Raw genomic sequence first — 16,091 nt, 5'->3', positions numbered from 1 at the left:
CTTGCATGAAAACTACAGCAGAACGTAGAAGGATGATCACTGAGGAGTCCACGCGGGCATGCTGAGGAGATTGTAGGTCGTACATTTCAATGATTACTGACATTTGCGCTGCTGGAGGTACAGTAATCAACAAAGAACAGGGTGTGCTACTCTCGAATCCGGTCAGCACATGATGAAAAGCCAGGAAGTATACCTTGTCAAATTGCCGTCAACAGGGACAAGTTAGCCACCAGCTCCACCGGCGCCCGGCTAGCTCAGTCGGTAGAGCATGAGACTCTTAATCTCAGGGTCGTGGGTTCGAGCCCCACGTTGGGCGGTGCCCGTCTCCTTATTAACAAAGTTTCCCGCTCATCCTTGAACCTCTTACACCTCGATGGTACCGAGCACTGCGTTTTAATGCACAGGTGTGATCAAACCGAGATGAAAAGGGCGTATCTAGCTCCTTGCCCGAGAGATAAATCAAGGGTTCCGCAGATAATCCCTTGGCTCCGGTCACCCGGACGCAGATAGGAGCTGCAGCCATCATAACTTGTATGAAAACTAAGAAGAGCTCCTGTCTATTTACAGTTTCATTTACTCTAGCGTTTCCTTAAACATTGCGTGTACGAAGGCTAAGAAATTGGAGAGCTATTCTAATACAATAACTATTAGGAATCTTTTGGGCATAACAGTTTCACTGTGATTTTGCAGGTAACACGTACGTTGGGAAAACATTTTGAACGCGATCAATAACCGCACTGGAAAAATGTGGGAAAGAAAGGGCGAAAAGCGACTCTTCAACATGTGGAAATATCTTCCTGAGCGGAGCCCTCTTCTCGAAGCTCAACACTCTGCAAGAGTCACTTCTCCCAACTTGCGCCCGCAGGTTTCCGTAGTGTGCCTGCAAAGAGCCATCCGCTTGAGACAGGTGCACCTCCCGATTTCATTGAACTAAGCTAGATGCACAATTTCTAATGCAGCCTTCATCACAATAGACAGTTCATTTCTCGAAAGCTTGTCGTAAAAAAAGGAAACAAAGAACGAAAACGTATAGCTGACAATCTTCTGAAGATGCAGATTCAGCTTTGGGGAAATGGACATTTTATGTATGCAGATGCTTTTCAAGCGCTGGTTTTAGAACGTCGCTGTGCTTCCAGCATCCTTTTCAGCCTTCTAAACTGGCTACCGAGGTGCCGATCACATTGTAAAGCGGTTGAGAGGCCGGAGCTGCTCAAACCGCTCTTGCCGTTTCCCATCAATCAAAAGCACTATGTTGTTTCTTTGTATGGAAAGCTTTTCAAGTCTGGCATCGACACGCACCTTTCCTGAAACGTCCAAAAGGTGAATGCTTCGCAAAGAAATCCAGTCTACCTTCAGGGGGCATGATGTTGAAATCGGAATGAGCCCTGGGTGGGCTTGAAGCAGCAGCTGTTCAGTTAACAGCTGCACAGAAACGCACCCCGCTTGCTTTGTATCATTCGCAAGTTTCTGGTTAAAGAGTAAAAAAGGCTGGAATTCTTCTGCCAGCCGGCAGGATTTCTTCTGCACTCACCCAGAAAAGCCAAGAATTGTATTTCATCTTTCGCAAGCTGTATTTTCCAGGAGGAGAATGAATACTTGCATTAAACTGAATCAAGCCGACAGAGACGCACAGCCGTTGTTTTTCTCCATGGGAAGTTTTTCGTTAAGGAAAAACACCGTTGTCATTTTCTTGCCAGCCGGCGGTATTTCTTGTGCAGCGATGAGCCAGATTTGTATTTCGTATTTCGCAAGTTGTGTGAATTTCTTGAAGTTGAAAGTGAATTCGCTCCAGAAAAGAAATGTCCAGTCGCATGAAAGCCGTGGCTGTTTGTTAAACCGCAGGACCTGAGCTTGCGTTCTGTTTCTCATGGCGTTCGCAAAGGCGATTCCTGCCTTTAAAACTGCTGTGACTGCGACTGAAAGTGGCGTGTGGCGCAGCTTCTAAAGTCTTGTTGACGCTCCTCGATGTTGCTTTCTCTCTGCCTAAGGAAGTTCGATTGTCGCGTCGGAACGGGGAGACCTAATCCTTCCAGCTTTAAGCCACCCTTCAGTCTTCTGAAGGGTGTCCGAGTGCTAGCATGTCATTTGGCTTTTTTTTGGGGGGAAGCGGAGAGCGACATTGAAAAAGGTTACCGCCGCCGCCTCGCCCTCCGTGTTAAATGATCGCAAGCCGGCGGCGGCGGCGCTCCCTGTAGTCGTGGCCGAGCGGTTAAGGCGATGGGCTAGAAAGCCATTGGGGTCTCCCCGCGTCGGCTCGAATCCTGCCCACTACGGCGCCCTTCTCCTGTCGCTTCGGCCTGCCCAGAAAAAGGCGGAGTGCCGTTTCTCTCTTCCTGCTTCTTGTACAAACGCTAAATCGCTTGGACCTGCTGCCTTGGAAGTAATGTCTTCAACATCCACCAGTGACATTTCACAGCTGGAAGCACACAGCCACGCTTTTGGCATTGGCATGTCTTTTGCGCCCTACTTCCAGCCTTTGAAGACCTAATTATTCAAACTGAAAGAACCGGCTGAATGAGTGTTTGCAGTGCACCAGGAGGAGCAGGGACCATAGCATTGGAGGGGTGAGGATGGCGCAGATGGAAACGTTTTCATGCGCTCCTCTGGGAGGAATGAAAAGAAAAGACGAAACCGGAAACAGTAGTAGCCGCAAGAGGAAGTGTCTTCAAGCGCCAAGCAAGCGCTCCTCGTTAGTATAGTGGTGCGTATCCCCGCCTGTCACGTGGGAGACCAGGGATGGATTGCTTGACGGCGAGCCAGGTTGCTTTTCTCCCATCAGATTCCAACCGCTAATGCTAACGCAGTGTGTGGGAGCTTACATGCTTTTCCTTTCCCGTCTTTTTCGGACGACTATTCCAAAGGGGTAACCTGAAGGAATAGGGGCCTGAAGACACGAGGCATTCTTAAACCAGCACTGGGCTGCACGGCCTTCTGTTGTGATCAGGTTATATTCGAGTCAAAAAGCCAGAGCATCCGCTTCCATCCTATGGAGCACGAGCTAAATCGGAAGAGGCAGGGGATACACCTACGCCTATCGGCGCACGTTCCCTGCGTCAGGCTGCTTCACCCATTTGCACCCGACTGGAGACGGCACTGAGCAAGCTTTTTGTCAGGAGTGGGATTCGAACCCACGCCTCCAGGGGAGACTGCGACCTGAACGCAGCGCCTTAGACCGCTCGGCCATCCTGACGCGGGCCCCCTGTCCCGGGGCGGTCTGATGAGCCACCGCGATCCCACTACGCTCCTCGAGTATCGCACTGTTATTAATACTACAGTGTGACTCCAGCATTAAAATGTTTGGAAAATGTGTCGGCTTTTATAATCCAGTGTAGAGCAGCATGTGATGATTTGTGCTACAACACCAAGCGCTCAAAGTGACGTCTGCGTTTGTCGTTGAAACTTTCAACTCTTTCATCACTTATGTAGGAAATAAAAAGAGCAGTTGTGCGCCACACGCAGAGGGGCCGTCAGCAGAGTGGCGCAGCGGAAGCGTGCTGGGCCCATAACCCAGAGGTCGATGGATCGAAACCATCCTCTGCTACGTGTGTCCTATGCACGATTCATAAGCATGCCATTGGGTTAGCAAAGTGCCTTCAAATAGTCTGCATCTCCCTTTCTTTAAATTCTGTCCTGAGTTTCTCTCTCGTGTGTGTTTGTGCAAGCTTGACACTTGCGGGACTCTTTAATCTTCACCAATACGGAGATGACCAAATGTGTCTTCGGTTGTTCTGAGGTCTTTGATAGTTTCTTTGAAAGCTTCAACTGAACCTCGAAATCGAAGCAGTTATGTTTATATTGATTTCTCACTGTAATCATTACGAACCAGGAACAGCCAGCACACTCGGTCGCATTAGTAATTATGTCACGTCTCTACTTAGCAGAGCATTCAAAGGCCCACTGGAAGTAGTAAAGCACTAAAACACTGCAAAACTGAACTCGGGAAAATCATACTGGGAGCTCTGAGCGATGTCTGCATCCAAGCCATCCAATACGGACTCTGAAACCTTGGAATATCAACACTATGATGCGCTACCTTTTACCTGGAGCAAAACGATGGAATTAGAAGAATGCTTACCGCAGGATACAACTGTGCCGCTGTTATTTGGAGCACGGTTTTCACTTGCATGAAAACTACAGCAGAACGTAGAAGGATGATCACTGAGGAGTCCACGCGGGCATGCTGAGGAGATTGTAGGTCGTACATTTCAATGATTACTGACATTTGCGCTGCTGGAGGTACAGTAATCAACAAAGAACAGGGTGTGCTACTCTCGAATCCGGTCAGCACATGATGAAAAGCCAGGAAGTATACCTTGTCAAATTGCCGTCAACAGGGACAAGTTAACCACCAGCTCTACCGGCGCCCGGCTAGCTCAGTCGGTAGAGCATGAGACTCTTAATCTCAGGGTCGTGGGTTCGAGCCCCACGTTGGGCGGTGCCCGTCTCCTTATTAACAAAGTTTCCCGCTCATCCTTGAACCTCTTACACCTCGATGGTACCGAGCACTGCGTTTTAATGCACAGGTGTGATCAAACCGAGATGAAAAGGGCGTATCTAGCTCCTTGCCCGAGAGATAAATCAAGGGTTCCGCAGATAATCCCTTGGCTCCGGTCACCGGGACGCAGATAGGAGCTGCAGCCATCATAACTTGTATGAAAACTAAGAAGAGCTCCTGTCTATTTACAGTTTCATTTACTCTAGCGTTTCCTTAAACATTGCGTGTACGAAGGCTAAGAAATTGGAGAGCTATTCTAATACAATAACTATTAGGAATCTTTTGGGCATAACAGTTTCACTGTGATTTTGCAGGTAACACGTACGTTGGGAAAACATTTTGAACGCGATCAATAACCGCACTGGAAAAATGTGGGAAAGAAAGGGCGAAAAGCGACTCTTCAACATGTGGAAATATCTTCCTGAGCGGAGCCCTCTTCTCGAAGCTCAACACTCTGCAAGAGTCACTTCTCCCAACTTGCGCCCGCAGGTTTCCGTAGTGTGCCTGCAAAGAGCCATCCGCTTGAGACAGGTGCACCTCCCGATTTCATTGAACTAAGCTAGATGCACAATTTCTAATGCAGCCTTCATCACAATAGACAGTTCATTTCTCGAAAGCTTGTCGTAAAAAAAGGAAACAAAGAACGAAAACGTATAGCTGACAATCTTCTGAAGATGCAGATTCAGCTTTGGGGAAATGGACATTTTATGTATGCAGATGCTTTTCAAGCGCTGGTTTTAGAACGTCGCTGTGCTTCCAGCATCCTTTTCAGCCTTCTAAACTGGCTACCGAGGTGCCGATCACATTGTAAAGCGGTTGAGAGGCCGGAGCTGCTCAAACCGCTCTTGCCGTTTCCCATCAATCAAAAGCACTATGTTGTTTCTTTGTATGGAAAGCTTTTCAAGTCTGGCATCGACACGCACCTTTCCTGAAACGTCCAAAAGGTGAATGCTTCGCAAAGAAATCCAGTCTACCTTCAGGGGGCATGATGTTGAAATCGGAATGAGCCCTGGGTGGGCTTGAAGCAGCAGCTGTTCAGTTAACAGCTGCACAGAAACGCACCCCGCTTGCTTTGTATCATTCGCAAGTTTCTGGTTAAAGAGTAAAAAAGGCTGGAATTCTTCTGCCAGCCGGCAGGATTTCTTCTGCACTCACCCAGAAAAGCCAAGAATTGTATTTCATCTTTCGCAAGCTGTATTTTCCAGGAGGAGAATGAATACTTGCATTAAACTGAATCAAGCCGACAGAGACGCACAGCCGTTGTTTTTCTCCATGGGAAGTTTTTCGTTAAGGAAAAACACCGTTGTCATTTTCTTGCCAGCCGGCGGTATTTCTTGTGCAGCGATGAGCCAGATTTGTATTTCGTATTTCGCAAGTTGTGTGAATTTCTTGAAGTTGAAAGTGAATTCGCTCCAGAAAAGAAATGTCCAGTCGCATGAAAGCCGTGGCTGTTTGTTAAACCGCAGGACCTGAGCTTGCGTTCTGTTTCTCATGGCGTTCGCAAAGGCGATTCCTGCCTTTAAAACTGCTGTGACTGCGACTGAAAGTGGCGTGTGGCGCAGCTTCTAAAGTCTTGTTGACGCTCCTCGATGTTGCTTTCTCTCTGCCTAAGGAAGTTCGATTGTCGCGTCGGAACGGGGAGACCTAATCCTTCCAGCTTTAAGCCACCCTTCAGTCTTCTGAAGGGTGTCCGAGTGCTAGCATGTCATTTGGCTTTTTTTTGGGGGGAAGCGGAGAGCGACATTGAAAAAGGTTACCGCCGCCGCCTCGCCCTCCGTGTTAAATGATCGCAAGCCGGCGGCGGCGGCGCTCCCTGTAGTCGTGGCCGAGCGGTTAAGACGATGGGCTAGAAAGCCATTGGGGTCTCCCCGCGTCGGCTCGAATCCTGCCCACTACGGCGCCCTTCTCCTGTCGCTTCGGCCTGCCCAGAAAAAGGCGGAGTGCCGTTTCTCTCTTCCTGCTTCTTGTACAAACGCTAAATCGCTTGGACCTGCTGCCTTGGAAGTAATGTCTTCAACATCCACCAGTGACATTTCACAGCTGGAAGCACACAGCCACGCTTTTGGCATTGGCATGTCTTTTGCGCCCTACTTCCAGCCTTTGAAGACCTAATTATTCAAACTGAAAGAACCGGCTGAATGAGTGTTTGCAGTGCACCAGGAGGAGCAGGGACCATAGCATTGGAGGGGTGAGGATGGCGCAGATGGAAACGTTTTCATGCGCTCCTCTGGGAGGAATGAAAAGAAAAGACGAAACCGGAAACAGTAGTAGCCGCAAGAGGAAGTGTCTTCAAGCGCCAAGCAAGCGCTCCTCGTTAGTATAGTGGTGCGTATCCCCGCCTGTCACGTGGGAGACCAGGGATGGATTGCTTGACGGCGAGCCAGGTTGCTTTTCTCCCATCAGATTCCAACCGCTAATGCTAACGCAGTGTGTGGGAGCTTACATGCTTTTCCTTTCCCGTCTTTTTCGGACGACTATTCCAAAGGGGTAACCTGAAGGAATAGGGGCCTGAAGACACGAGGCATTCTTAAACCAGCACTGGGCTGCACGGCCTTCTGTTGTGATCAGGTTATATTCGAGTCAAAAAGCCAGAGCATCCGCTTCCATCCTATGGAGCACGAGCTAAATCGGAAGAGGCAGGGGATACACCTACGCCTATCGGCGCACGTTCCCTGCGTCAGGCTGCTTCACCCATTTGCACCCGACTGGAGACGGCACTGAGCAAGCTTTTTGTCAGGAGTGGGATTCGAACCCACGCCTCCAGGGGAGACTGCGACCTGAACGCAGCGCCTTAGACCGCTCGGCCATCCTGACGCGGGCCCCCTGTCCCGGGGCGGTCTGATGAGCCACCGCGATCCCACTACGCTCCTCGAGTATCGCACTGTTATTAATACTACAGTGTGACTCCAGCATTAAAATGTTTGGAAAATGTGTCGGCTTTTATAATCCAGTGTAGAGCAGCATGTGATGATTTGTGCTACAACACCAAGCGCTCAAAGTGACGTCTGCGTTTGTCGTTGAAACTTTCAACTCTTTCATCACTTATGTAGGAAATAAAAAGAGCAGTTGTGCGCCACACGCAGAGGGGCCGTCAGCAGAGTGGCGCAGCGGAAGCGTGCTGGGCCCATAACCCAGAGGTCGATGGATCGAAACCATCCTCTGCTACGTGTGTCCTATGCACGATTCATAAGCATGCCATTGGGTTAGGAAAGTGCCTTCAAATAGTCTGCATCTCCCTTTCTTTAAATTCTGTCCTGAGTTTCTCTCTGGTGTGTGTTTGTGCAAGCTTGACACTTGCGGGACTCTTTAATCTTCACCAATACGGAGATGACCAAATGTGTCTTCGGTTGTTCTGAGGTCTTTGATAGTTTCTTTGAAAGCTTCAACTGAACCTCGAAATCGAAGCAGTTATGTTTATATTGATTTCTCACTGTAATCATTACGAACCAGGAACAGCCAGCACACTCGGTCGCATTAGTAATTATGTCACGTCTCTACTTAGCAGAGCATTCAAAGGCCCACTGGAAGTAGTAAAGCACTAAAACACTGCAAAACTGAACTCGGGAAAATCATACTGGGAGCTCTGAGCGATGTCTGCATCCAAGCCATCCAATACGGACTCTGAAACCTTGGAATATCAACACTATGATGCGCTACCTTTTACCTGGAGCAAAACGATGGAATTAGAAGAATGCTTACCGCAGGATACAACTGTGCCGCTGTTATTTGGAGCACGGTTTTCACTTGCATGAAAACTACAGCAGAACGTAGAAGGATGATCACTGAGGAGTCCACGCGGGCATGCTGAGGAGATTGTAGGTCGTACATTTCAATGATTACTGACATTTGCGCTGCTGGAGGTACAGTAATCAACAAAGAACAGGGTGTGCTACTCTCGAATCCGGTCAGCACATGATGAAAAGCCAGGAAGTATACCTTGTCAAATTGCCGTCAACAGGGACAAGTTAACCACCAGCTCCACCGGCGCCCGGCTAGCTCAGTCGGTAGAGCATGAGACTCTTAATCTCAGGGTCGTGGGTTCGAGCCCCACGTTGGGCGGTGCCCGTCTCCTTATTAACAAAGTTTCCCGCTCATCCTTGAACCTCTTACACCTCGATGGTACCGAGCACTGCGTTTTAATGCACAGGTGTGATCAAACCGAGATGAAAAGGGCGTATCTAGCTCCTTGCCCGAGAGATAAATCAAGGGTTCCGCAGATAATCCCTTGGCTCCGGTCACCCGGACGCAGATAGGAGCTGCAGCCATCATAACTTGTATGAAAACTAAGAAGAGCTCCTGTCTATTTACAGTTTCATTTACTCTAGCGTTTCCTTAAACATTGCGTGTACGAAGGCTAAGAAATTGGAGAGCTATTCTAATACAATAACTATTAGGAATCTTTTGGGCATAACAGTTTCACTGTGATTTTGCAGGTAACACGTACGTTGGGAAAACATTTTGAACGCGATCAATAACCGCACTGGAAAAATGTGGGAAAGAAAGGGCGAAAAGCGACTCTTCAACATGTGGAAATATCTTCCTGAGCGGAGCCCTCTTCTCGAAGCTCAACACTCTGCAAGAGTCACTTCTCCCAACTTGCGCCCGCAGGTTTCCGTAGTGTGCCTGCAAAGAGCCATCCGCTTGAGACAGGTGCACCTCCCGATTTCATTGAACTAAGCTAGATGCACAATTTCTAATGCAGCCTTCATCACAATAGACAGTTCATTTCTCGAAAGCTTGTCGTAAAAAAAGGAAACAAAGAACGAAAACGTATAGCTGACAATCTTCTGAAGATGCAGATTCAGCTTTGGGGAAATGGACATTTTATGTATGCAGATGCTTTTCAAGCGCTGGTTTTAGAACGTCGCTGTGCTTCCAGCATCCTTTTCAGCCTTCTAAACTGGCTACCGAGGTGCCGATCACATTGTAAAGCGGTTGAGAGGCCGGAGCTGCTCAAACCGCTCTTGCCGTTTCCCATCAATCAAAAGCACTATGTTGTTTCTTTGTATGGAAAGCTTTTCAAGTCTGGCATCGACACGCACCTTTCCTGAAACGTCCAAAAGGTGAATGCTTCGCAAAGAAATCCAGTCTACCTTCAGGGGGCATGATGTTGAAATCGGAATGAGCCCTGGGTGGGCTTGAAGCAGCAGCTGTTCAGTTAACAGCTGCACAGAAACGCACCCCGCTTGCTTTGTATCATTCGCAAGTTTCTGGTTAAAGAGTAAAAAAGGCTGGAATTCTTCTGCCAGCCGGCAGGATTTCTTCTGCACTCACCCAGAAAAGCCAAGAATTGTATTTCATCTTTCGCAAGCTGTATTTTCCAGGAGGAGAATGAATACTTGCATTAAACTGAATCAAGCCGACAGAGACGCACAGCCGTTGTTTTTCTCCATGGGAAGTTTTTCGTTAAGGAAAAACACCGTTGTCATTTTCTTGCCAGCCGGCGGTATTTCTTGTGCAGCGATGAGCCAGATTTGTATTTCGTATTTCGCAAGTTGTGTGAATTTCTTGAAGTTGAAAGTGAATTCGCTCCAGAAAAGAAATGTCCAGTCGCATGAAAGCCGTGGCTGTTTGTTAAACCGCAGGACCTGAGCTTGCGTTCTGTTTCTCATGGCGTTCGCAAAGGCGATTCCTGCCTTTAAAACTGCTGTGACTGCGACTGAAAGTGGCGTGTGGCGCAGCTTCTAAAGTCTTGTTGACGCACCTCGATGTTGCTTTCTCTCTGCCTAAGGAAGTTCGATTGTCGCGTCGGAACGGGGAGACCTAATCCTTCCAGCTTTAAGCCACCCTTCAGTCTTCTGAAGGGTGTCCGAGTGCTAGCATGTCATTTGGCTTTTTTTTGGGGGGAAGCGGAGAGCGACATTGAAAAAGGTTACCGCCGCCGCCTCGCCCTCCGTGTTAAATGATCGCAAGCCGGCGGCGGCGGCGCTCCCTGTAGTCGTGGCCGAGCGGTTAAGACGATGGGCTAGAAAGCCATTGGGGTCTCCCCGCGTCGGCTCGAATCCTGCCCACTACGGCGCCCTTCTCCTGTCGCTTCGGCCTGCCCAGAAAAAGGCGGAGTGCCGTTTCTCTCTTCCTGCTTCTTGTACAAACGCTAAATCGCTTGGACCTGCTGCCTTGGAAGTAGTCTTCAACATCCACCAGTGACATTTCACAGCTGGAAGCACACAGCCACGCTTTTGGCATTGGCATGTCTTTTGCGCCCTACTTCCAGCCTTTGAAGACCTAATTATTCAAACTGAAAGAACCGGCTGAATGAGTGTTTGCAGTGCACCAGGAGGAGCAGGGACCATAGCATTGGAGGGGTGAGGATGGCGCAGATGGAAACGTTTTCATGCGCTCCTCTGGGAGGAATGAAAAGAAAAGACGAAACCGGAAACAGTAGTAGCCGCAAGAGGAAGTGTCTTCAAGCGCCAAGCAAGCGCTCCTCGTTAGTATAGTGGTGCGTATCCCCGCCTGTCACGTGGGAGACCAGGGATGGATTGCTTGACGGCGAGCCAGGTTGCTTTTCTCCCATCAGATTCCAACCGCTAATGCTAACGCAGTGTGTGGGAGCTTACATGCTTTTCCTTTCCCGTCTTTTTCGGACGACTATTCCAAAGGGGTAACCTGAAGGAATAGGGGCCTGAAGACACGAGGCATTCTTAAACCAGCACTGGGCTGCACGGCCTTCTGTTGTGATCAGGTTATATTCGAGTCAAAAAGCCAGAGCATCCGCTTCCATCCTATGGAGCACGAGCTAAATCGGAAGAGGCAGGGGATACACCTACGCCTATCGGCGCACGTTCCCTGCGTCAGGCTGCTTCACCCATTTGCACCCGACTGGAGACGGCACTGAGCAAGCTTTTTGTCAGGAGTGGGATTCGAACCCACGCCTCCAGGGGAGACTGCGACCTGAACGCAGCGCCTTAGACCGCTCGGCCATCCTGACGCGGGCCCCCTGTCCCGGGGCGGTCTGATGAGCCACCGCGATCCCACTACGCTCCTCGAGTATCGCACTGTTATTAATACTACAGTGTGACTCCAGCATTAAAATGTTTGGAAAATGTGTCGGCTTTTATAATCCAGTGTAGAGCAGCATGTGATGATTTGTGCTACAACACCAAGCGCTCAAAGTGACGTCTGCGTTTGTCGTTGAAACTTTCAACTCTTTCATCACTTATGTAGGAAATAAAAAGAGCAGTTGTGCGCCACACGCAGAGGGGCCGTCAGCAGAGTGGCGCAGCGGAAGCGTGCTGGGCCCATAACCCAGAGGTCGATGGATCGAAACCATCCTCTGCTACGTGTGTCCTATGCACGATTCATAAGCATGCCATTGGGTTAGCAAAGTGCCTTCAAATAGTCTGCATCTCCCTTTCTTTAAATTCTGTCCTGAGTTTCTCTCTGGTGTGTGTTTGTGCAAGCTTGACACTTGCGGGACTCTTTAATCTTCACCAATACGGAGATGACCAAATGTGTCTTCGGTTGTTCTGAGGTCTTTGATAGTTTCTTTGAAAGCTTCAACTGAACCTCGAAATCGAAGCAGTTATGTTTATATTGATTTCTCACTGTAATCATTACGAACCAGGAACAGCCAGCACACTCGGTCGCATTAGTAATTATGTCACGTCTCTACTTAGCAGAGCATTCAAAGGCCCACTGGAAGTAGTAAAGCACTAAAACACTGCAAAACTGAACTCGGGAAAATCATACTGGGAGCTCTGAGCGATGTCTGCATCCAAGCCATCCAATACGGACTCTGAAACCTTGGAATATCAACACTATGATGCGCTACCTTTTACCTAGAGCAAAACGATGGAATTAGAAGAATGCTTACCGCAGGATACAACTGTGCCGCTGTTATTTGGAGCACGGTTTTCACTTGCATGAAAACTACAGCAGAACGTAGAAGGATGATCACTGAGGAGTCCACGCGGGCATGCTGAGGAGATTGTAGGTCGTACATTTCAATGATTACTGACATTTGCGCTGCTGGAGGTACAGTAATCAACAAAGAACAGGGTGTGCTACTCTCGAATCCGGTCAGCACATGATGAAAAGCCAGGAAGTATACCTTGTCAAATTGCCGTCAACAGGGACAAGTTAACCACCAGCTCTACCGGCGCCCGGCTAGCTCAGTCGGTAGAGCATGAGACTCTTAATCTCAGGGTCGTGGGTTCGAGCCCCACGTTGGGCGGTGCCCGTCTCCTTATTAACAAAGTTTCCCGCTCATCCTTGAACCTCTTACACCTCGATGGTACCGAGCACTGCGTTTTAATGCACAGGTGTGATCAAACCGAGATGAAAAGGGCGTATCTAGCTCCTTGCCCGAGAGATAAATCAAGGGTTCCGCAGATAATCCCTTGGCTCCGGTCACCCGGACGCAGATAGGAGCTGCAGCCATCATAACTTGTATGAAAACTAAGAAGAGCTCCTGTCTATTTACAGTTTCATTTACTCTAGCGTTTCCTTAAACATTGCGTGTACGAAGGCTAAGAAATTGGAGAGCTATTCTAATACAATAACTATTAGGAATCTTTTGGGCATAACAGTTTCACTGTGATTTTGCAGGTAACACGTACGTTGGGAAAACATTTTGAACGCGATCAATAACCGCACTGGAAAAATGTGGGAAAGAAAGGGCGAAAAGCGACTCTTCAACATGTGGAAATATCTTCCTGAGCGGAGCCCTCTTCTCGAAGCTCAACACTCTGCAAGAGTCACTTCTCCCAACTTGCGCCCGCAGGTTTCCGTAGTGTGCCTGCAAAGAGCCATCCGCTTGAGACAGGTGCACCTCCCGATTTCATTGAACTAAGCTAGATGCACAATTTCTAATGCAGCCTTCATCACAATAGACAGTTCATTTCTCGAAAGCTTGTCGTAAAAAAAGGAAACAAAGAACGAAAACGTATAGCTGACAATCTTCTGAAGATGCAGATTCAGCTTTGGGGAAATGGACATTTTATGTATGCAGATGCTTTTCAAGCGCTGGTTTTAGAACGTCGCTGTGCTTCCAGCATCCTTTTCAGCCTTCTAAACTGGCTACCGAGGTGCCGATCACATTGTAAAGCGGTTGAGAGGCCGGAGCTGCTCAAACCGCTCTTGCCGTTTCCCATCAATCAAAAGCACTATGTTGTTTCTTTGTATGGAAAGCTTTTCAAGTCTGGCATCGACACGCACCTTTCCTGAAACGTCCAAAAGGTGAATGCTTCGCAAAGAAATCCAGTCTACCTTCAGGGGGCATGATGTTGAAATCGGAATGAGCCCTGGGTGGGCTTGAAGCAGCAGCTGTTCAGTTAACAGCTGCACAGAAACGCACCCCGCTTGCTTTGTATCATTCGCAAGTTTCTGGTTAAAGAGTAAAAAAGGCTGGAATTCTTCTGCCAGCCGGCAGGATTTCTTCTGCACTCACCCAGAAAAGCCAAGAATTGTATTTCATCTTTCGCAAGCTGTATTTTCCAGGAGGAGAATGAATACTTGCATTAAACTGAATCAAGCCGACAGAGACGCACAGCCGTTGTTTTTCTCCATGGGAAGTTTTTCGTTAAGGAAAAACACCGTTGTCATTTTCTTGCCAGCCGGCGGTATTTCTTGTGCAGCGATGAGCCAGATTTGTATTTCGTATTTCGCAAGTTGTGTGAATTTCTTGAAGTTGAAAGTGAATTCGCTCCAGAAAAGAAATGTCCAGTCGCATGAAAGCCGTGGCTGTTTGTTAAACCGCAGGACCTGAGCTTGCGTTCTGTTTCTCATGGCGTTCGCAAAGGCGATTCCTGCCTTTAAAACTGCTGTGACTGCGACTGAAAGTGGCGTGTGGCGCAGCTTCTAAAGTCTTGTTGACGCTCCTCGATGTTGCTTTCTCTCTGCCTAAGGAAGTTCGATTGTCGCGTCGGAACGGGGAGACCTAATCCTTCCAGCTTTAAGCCACCCTTCAGTCTTCTGAAGGGTGTCCGAGTGCTAGCATGTCATTTGGCTTTTTTTTGGGGGGAAGCGGAGAGCGACATTGAAAAAGGTTACCGCCGCCGCCTCGCCCTCCGTGTTAAATGATCGCAAGCCGGCGGCGGCGGCGCTCCCTGTAGTCGTGGCCGAGCGGTTAAGACGATGGGCTAGAAAGCCATTGGGGTCTCCCCGCGTCGGCTCGAATCCTGCCCACTACGGCGCCCTTCTCCTGTCGCTTCGGCCTGCCCAGAAAAAGGCGGAGTGCCGTTTCTCTCTTCCTGCTTCTTGTACAAACGCTAAATCGCTTGGACCTGCTGCCTTGGAAGTAGTCTTCAACATCCACCAGTGACATTTCACAGCTGGAAGCACACAGCCACGCTTTTGGCATTGGCATGTCTTTTGCGCCCTACTTCCAGCCTTTGAAGACCTAATTATTCAAACTGAAAGAACCGGCTGAATGAGTGTTTGCAGTGCACCAGGAGGAGCAGGGACCATAGCATTGGAGGGGTGAGGATGGCGCAGATGGAAACGTTTTCATGCGCTCCTCTGGGAGGAATGAAAAGAAAAGACGAAACCGGAAACAGTAGTAGCCGCAAGAGGAAGTGTCTTCAAGCGCCAAGCAAGCGCTCCTCGTTAGTATAGTGGTGCGTATCCCCGCCTGTCACGTGGGAGACCAGGGATGGATTGCTTGACGGCGAGCCAGGTTGCTTTTCTCCCATCAGATTCCAACCGCTAATGCTAACGCAGTGTGTGGGAGCTTACATGCTTTTCCTTTCCCGTCTTTTTCGGACGACTATTCCAAAGGGGTAACCTGAAGGAATAGGGGCCTGAAGACACGAGGCATTCTTAAACCAGCACTGGGCTGCACGGCCTTCTGTTGTGATCAGGTTATATTCGAGTCAAAAAGCCAGAGCATCCGCTTCCATCCTATGGAGCACGAGCTAAATCGGAAGAGGCAGGGGATACACCTACGCCTATCGGCGCACGTTCCCTGCGTCAGGCTGCTTCACCCATTTGCACCCGACTGGAGACGGCACTGAGCAAGCTTTTTGTCAGGAGTGGGATTCGAACCCACGCCTCCAGGGGAGACTGCGACCTGAACGCAGCGCCTTAGACCGCTCGGCCATCCTGACGTGGGCCCCCTGTCCCGGGGCGGTCTGATGAGCCACCGCGATCCCACTACGCTCCTCGAGTATCGCACTGTTATTAATACTACAGTGTGACTCCAGCATTAAAATGTTTGGAAAATGTGTCGGCTTTTATAATCCAGTGTAGAGCAGCATGTGATGATTTGTGCTACAACACCAAGCGCTCAAAGTGACGTCTGCGTTTGTCGTTGAAACTTTCAACTCTTTCATCACTTATGTAGGAAATAAAAAGAGCAGTTGTGCGCCACACGCAGAGGGGCCGTCAGCAGAGTGGCGCAGCGGAAGCGTGCTGGGCCCATAACCCAGAGGTCGATGGATCGAAACCATCCTCTGCTACGTGTGTCCTATGCACGATTCATAAGCATGCCATTGGGTTAGCAAAGTGCCTTCAAATAGTCTGCATCTCCCTTTCTTTAAATTCTGTCCTGAGTTTCTCTCTGGTGTGTGTTTGTGCAAGCTTGACACTTGCGGGACTCTTTAATCTTCACCAATACGGAGATGACCAAATGTGTCTTCGGTTGTTCTGAGGTCTT

The 16,091-nt window shown here is 49.0% G+C and overlaps 12 non-coding genes across 12 annotated transcripts; 8 read left to right on the top strand and 4 right to left on the bottom strand.

The window, feature by feature from the left end:
• The first annotated feature begins 243 nt into the window (after positions 1 to 243).
• Positions 244 to 316, top strand: trnak-cuu (transfer RNA lysine (anticodon CUU)). Its single transcript has one exon. It is a non-coding gene; the product is annotated as a tRNA-Lys (tRNA).
• A 2,791-nt stretch (positions 317 to 3,107) lies between these two features.
• On the bottom strand, positions 3,108 to 3,190 carry trnal-cag (transfer RNA leucine (anticodon CAG)). The gene has a single exon. It is a non-coding gene; the product is annotated as a tRNA-Leu (tRNA).
• Positions 3,191 to 3,469: 279 nt separating this feature from the next.
• Positions 3,470 to 3,541, top strand: trnam-cau (transfer RNA methionine (anticodon CAU)). The gene has a single exon. It is a non-coding gene; the product is annotated as a tRNA-Met (tRNA).
• An 821-nt stretch (positions 3,542 to 4,362) lies between these two features.
• On the top strand, positions 4,363 to 4,435 carry trnak-cuu (transfer RNA lysine (anticodon CUU)). The gene has a single exon. It is a non-coding gene; the product is annotated as a tRNA-Lys (tRNA).
• Positions 4,436 to 7,226: 2,791 nt separating this feature from the next.
• Positions 7,227 to 7,309, bottom strand: trnal-cag (transfer RNA leucine (anticodon CAG)). Its single transcript has one exon. It is a non-coding gene; the product is annotated as a tRNA-Leu (tRNA).
• Positions 7,310 to 7,588: 279 nt separating this feature from the next.
• On the top strand, positions 7,589 to 7,660 carry trnam-cau (transfer RNA methionine (anticodon CAU)). Its single transcript has one exon. It is a non-coding gene; the product is annotated as a tRNA-Met (tRNA).
• An 821-nt stretch (positions 7,661 to 8,481) lies between these two features.
• Positions 8,482 to 8,554, top strand: trnak-cuu (transfer RNA lysine (anticodon CUU)). The gene has a single exon. It is a non-coding gene; the product is annotated as a tRNA-Lys (tRNA).
• Positions 8,555 to 11,343: 2,789 nt separating this feature from the next.
• trnal-cag (transfer RNA leucine (anticodon CAG)) lies at positions 11,344 to 11,426 on the bottom strand. The gene has a single exon. It is a non-coding gene; the product is annotated as a tRNA-Leu (tRNA).
• Positions 11,427 to 11,705: 279 nt separating this feature from the next.
• trnam-cau (transfer RNA methionine (anticodon CAU)) lies at positions 11,706 to 11,777 on the top strand. The gene has a single exon. It is a non-coding gene; the product is annotated as a tRNA-Met (tRNA).
• Positions 11,778 to 12,598: 821 nt separating this feature from the next.
• trnak-cuu (transfer RNA lysine (anticodon CUU)) lies at positions 12,599 to 12,671 on the top strand. Its single transcript has one exon. It is a non-coding gene; the product is annotated as a tRNA-Lys (tRNA).
• A 2,789-nt stretch (positions 12,672 to 15,460) lies between these two features.
• Positions 15,461 to 15,543, bottom strand: trnal-cag (transfer RNA leucine (anticodon CAG)). Its single transcript has one exon. It is a non-coding gene; the product is annotated as a tRNA-Leu (tRNA).
• Positions 15,544 to 15,822: 279 nt separating this feature from the next.
• Positions 15,823 to 15,894, top strand: trnam-cau (transfer RNA methionine (anticodon CAU)). Its single transcript has one exon. It is a non-coding gene; the product is annotated as a tRNA-Met (tRNA).
• Positions 15,895 to 16,091: the final 197 nt, after the last annotated feature.

This window comes from Lepisosteus oculatus, unplaced genomic scaffold (assembly GCF_040954835.1).
Source record: "Lepisosteus oculatus isolate fLepOcu1 unplaced genomic scaffold, fLepOcu1.hap2 HAP2_SCAFFOLD_75, whole genome shotgun sequence".
Classification (NCBI taxonomy): domain Eukaryota; kingdom Metazoa; phylum Chordata; class Actinopteri; order Semionotiformes; family Lepisosteidae; genus Lepisosteus; species Lepisosteus oculatus.
The sequence above is the reverse complement of the archived record's forward strand: the minus strand, read 5'-3'. Positions and strand labels throughout refer to the sequence as shown.